We start from the raw sequence: 5,199 nt of genomic DNA on the forward strand, positions 1-5,199 counted from the left end.
GTGCTAAATCCTACATTAATAAAACCAGTATAATATAGGTACTTTCCCATCTATCTATTTAGGAGTTCTACAATGCATTTTAAACATGTGGAACTGGAAGACTGCCTAGCAATAAAATGTACTGGGATACAGAAAATTCAGACATTTTCTGGGGAGGTCACCTGTTTTCCCTGAGGCCTGTCTCCCTTACTTAGGAAGGAAAATATTTCATAAAGGAAAGAGAGGATCATGCAGAAAGAGGGGATCCAACATGCAAAAATAAGCACCAAGAAATGTTGTCAAACCCACAGTAAGTACAGAGTAACTAAACAATTAAAATGTAAAAAAAAAATCAGCATCACTAAGGTAGGTCATTATAAATCACAGGGCTTCAAACCATTTTTCCTTTTATATTTCAAAACTGTGAAACAGCTGTTAAGAAAATGCTGTACCACTGTTGCTTTCCTCCCCCTTTTTACTACTGTGACTTCTATGGATAGATTAGTGGAGAGTGCTGATTTTGGATGCTGCTAAAAATCATTGCACCACCACAAATTATAGTTTTAAGTTCTAAAATGGGCCAAGTCACAAAAACCAATATAGAAAAATACTCTATATTTAATTCTAATTTTTCCTAACATTAACAGTCTTTTTCCACTGATAATATTACTATCTTCTAATAACTTTTTGTAATGATTTTTGGTAACACTGAAACAGAAAGAACTCCTGCATACTTATTATGGCCAAGAGTCATTTCTTAATCTAATGTCTAATGATGGCTCTGAAGTGCCGATAGTAGCAGTGTGAAATGTTACAGATGAAATCTTAGTTTGAATGAAGCATGACAATAAAATTTGTCATTATAGTTATGATAATTATCTTCACATTTTTATTAACCTATTTAAATCCTACATATACTGGGGGGGGAGGACAGGGGGGACAAAAAAACCCCAAACCTACAACCCTCACTACTCTGTGAAGCCAGAGTAATAATAGCTATTAGATACCATTTAATAAAACAGATATGCCAAAGTCATGGGCATATAGAGCATTTTAGGAAAGACAAGGACATTAAAAAAGGAAAATTTTTTATTTTAAGCTTAGAAAATTTTCAGTGAATTAACTCTTTATCCCGGCAGGATCAATTATTATGACACTGCATTAGCAAGATGCACCTTTCGTATTTTTTCTTCCATTTTACTGAAAAAAAAAAAAATTCCAGTAGCATAGGTACCTATGGCAGTATGTCATATGAAGAGACATATTAATGTGGGCCATGCAAAGAACATTTCTACATAACATGTGATCCCATGTTCCCTCTGTTCCACACCAAAAATTCTATTGTCACTGCCAGTTTTAAAAGTTTGAAAAGCAGTTCAATGATATATCTGGATCAAAGACACACTACAACAGCAAACTCCTTATGCAGGTTATACACCTGCTGAAATAATAAATACTTTTTCCACTACTGCATTACAGGTGTGCTATGACTGCATTTTTAGGGGAGGAGGGAGTGCAGGGAGGGGGTTGTAGTTTTAGAAGTGTGGACCTCAGATGTCTTATATTCTCATTAAACTATGACCGATTGCAGTGCATAACAGATGCAGCAATACAACTTTGGATAACAGCTTCACAAACACCACATACAGTCTTTTATACTTTTAATTAGCACTTCCTTCCGAAATATATATGATGAGATTATTTGAAAGTGTGGAAGTCCCACAAGACCCTGCACTATATCATCCCATGCAATTCCCCATTAACATGAGTTGTCCACCTCCAGGATGCATTAACAACCTCAGGAATCCTCCATTAATGTGTAAAATGCATTGCCAGTTGCATGATGATATAATAGACGGTTTGCCTAGGCTTTCTTAAAGTCTTTTCAACTAGTATTGCTCCTGGAGCAGCACTGAACATATCACAGCACATGCTGGGCTCGCAGATGCTAGATTTGGTATGTGTACACCAGCAAGCCTGTCTCTAGACTGATTTAGATAGATCTAATTTCTCAACCATGCCAGCATACTTCTTCAATCTGTAGTTAAGTCGTGATTATATTATAGAACGATCTCAGTAAAACGAGGCCATGAAATGCCTTCATCGAAACTACCACCTTGACTGATATTAAAAGAGGGCTGCTTCATGTGGGTTAAAGTACTACAGCAAGATCTCTCCTAGACTTTAAATAAATAAATAAATCTTTCTAATACATCAAATATACAGAAAAGCATTTGCTTTGAATTTAGGATTATCTGGATGACCTGACCCTAGGAAGCCTCTGTTTAATTATGCCAAATCCTCAGACCTTGTCCAAAACTTTTTCATACCAAAATAGTTCAACTGTCTTCAATCCTGAATTTTCATTTACAGGATATTTTGGGAGATGAAGTAGATAAAGAAGAATTCTAGATCAGAACAACAAACTTTTCAAAACACGACAATCACCTTGTACTGAAGATTCAGTTTCCTGACTAGCTGCACCTCTAAGCTTGAAGGGTTTGTAGTTATTATGGAAACAGCCAAAGTAAAAAAAAACCAACCAAACAAAAAAAACCACTTTATGGACAGATAACTGTTCTCACTGATGTTTCCCATGCTTTCCCTGAGGCTTGCTGGGACATGCTACAGGGAGAGATGGGAACCTGCTCCTGTTGGTGTGCACCATTACAGCAGTACCCTTTTTCCTGCAGTTGCACCCTCTTCACTCAACCATTATCCAGTAGCGTACAGTGCTGTCTGCTTATATGACTTCTATCAGAATTTTCCTGAATTTGCTCTATTCTCTTATGAACAACTAATACAGAATTGAATTCTAACAATAGCATTTTTAGGAAAACACTGACCTAAAAGAAAAACAAGAAGCTTTAAGCATGATCCCCTATAACAATGAAAGTAAAGAAAAACACTAAATAAAAAAATGGTTCCATTCCTTAGTAATGTTGATGATGAAAGGAAAACCCCACTTTTTTCCCCAACAGTTTCTTATTATTAATGTTAGAAGGTAACTAGAAATGTTTAGGAATAGATACAGTCAATTAAGTGGAATTTCTCATTGTCAAGCTCTATTCATCACAATTACACATTAGATGCAAAAATTTAGTATATAGCTGCTGACTCTCCTGAAGGTTTTTAAGCTTTGCAGTAGTACAGGCAATAAAAATGTAGGCTTAGGAAGTTTGCTTGGCATGAATGAAGTGAACAATAGCATATTCATATACAGGACTGTCGTGGTTTAACCCCAGCCAGCAACTAAGCACCACGCAGCCACTCACTCACTCCCCCCCATCCAGTGGGATGGGGGAAAAAATCAGGAAAAAGAAGTAAAACTCCTGGGTTGAGATAAGAATGGTTTAATAGAACAGAAGAAACTAATAATGATAATGATAACACTAATAAAACGACAACAGTAATAATAAAAGGATTGGAATGTACAAATGATGTGCAGGGCAATTGCTCACCACCCGCCGACCAACACCCAGCCAGTCCCCGAGCGGCGATTCCCCGCCCCCACTTCCCAGTTCCTAAACTAGATGGGACGTCCCATGGTATGGAATACACCATTGGCCAGTTTGGGTCAGCTGCCCTGGCTGTGTCCTGTGCCGACTTCTTGTGCCCCTCCAGCTTTCTCGCTGGCTGGGCATGAGAAGCTGAAAAATCCTTGACTATAGTCTAAACACTACTGAGCAACAACTGAAAACATCAGTGTTATCAACATTCTTCGCATACTGAACTCAAAATATAGCGCTGTACCAGCTACTAGGAAGACAGTTAACTCTATCCCAGCTGAAACCAGGACAAGGACATACCCTGTTATTCAAAAGAATTAAATCAACCCTCTTTTTGGCTAACAGTAAAAATTAAAGGTGTGGCACTTTTCCTCAATTTGACAAAAATTATTTGCATAGTCAGTAAAAGCTGTATTCTAATATATGAAACAAACGCATATAAGAGATGCTTACATATTGATTTTCAAAAGCGAGTAAATTGCAGAAACAAGCTTAAGAGAAGTAGTTACTTTCTCTGGTGATGGGTCGCACACCATGTTGTGATAAGGTAAGTACCAGGAACAACTGATTTGACTCTGTGATAAGGAATTCCAATAGTACTTCTTCACGTCTGCTTAAATAAACTTGTAGTAATTTCAGGATGGCTAGTCAGAGACATAGCTATTGGGACCAACGTATGATCAACACGGGGAACTGCTGAGATAGCGGAAGACTGGCAAGATGAGGGTCAGATCAATTTGTCAGATATTTGGAAGCACAACTCAGGGGATGGATATTCCATTTCAGATGTGACAACTTCCCTGCTCATAACAAAGCCCAGCACAATAGGACTGGGATTTAATGAGTAAGCATTGTTAGGCAGAACAGGCCTGAAAAAAAGGAAAATTCTCCTGGGCTATAATAACGTTACTATTAATTTGTTCAGTGGCTTAGAAGCAATCTCTAACCCCTAAGCCTTGCAGAGCTAGTTCAAGAAGGGTAAATCATATTTGTAAATTAATTTGTGCAAAGCCTTACATTATAGTTTTACTAGTGATGTGCCAAATCTCATTTGTGCAGTGTCAAATAGGCTGTAAACTGGATTAGCAATAACCTAACTCCAGTATTTTTTTTTTCATGGAGGAAGACTTTTGGGATTTCCACTTCTTTCTGAAACTTCCTGTACCTCAGATCCTGCCTTTGGACTGATACTTGGAACATTCACGTGACCTTCCACTCAGTTTCAATGATACATTGGAAATTAAAACTCAATATTGTATTGGGTCTGGCTGAGATGGAGTTAATACTCCCCATAGCAGCCCTCAGAGCTGTGCTCTGCATCAGTAGCTCGAAAGGTGTTGATAGCACACCAGTGTTTTGGCTACTGCTGAGCAGAGCTGGCACAGCATCAAGGCTGTCTCCCCAATATTTTTGCCCACCCCCCCCCAATGGCAGGCTGGGGCTGGGCAAGATCTTGGGAGGGGACATAACCAGGACAGCTGACCTAAACCAACCAAACAGATATTCCATACCATATGACGTCAGCTCAGATATAAAAGCTAAGTAAAGGGGGATGGAAGGGGGGGGGGCATTTTTGTCTTCTGGAGCAACCACTACGCGTACTGAAGCCCTGCTTCCCAGGAAGTGGCCAGACATCGCCTGCTGATGGGAAGTAGAGAATAACATCATTTGTTTTAATTTGCTTTCACACGCGACCTTTGCTTTCACTTTA

The sequence above is a fragment of the Haliaeetus leucocephalus genome, unplaced genomic scaffold (assembly GCF_000737465.1).
Source record: "Haliaeetus leucocephalus isolate CR32 unplaced genomic scaffold, Haliaeetus_leucocephalus-4.0 Scaffold228, whole genome shotgun sequence".
NCBI classification, from domain to species: domain Eukaryota; kingdom Metazoa; phylum Chordata; class Aves; order Accipitriformes; family Accipitridae; genus Haliaeetus; species Haliaeetus leucocephalus.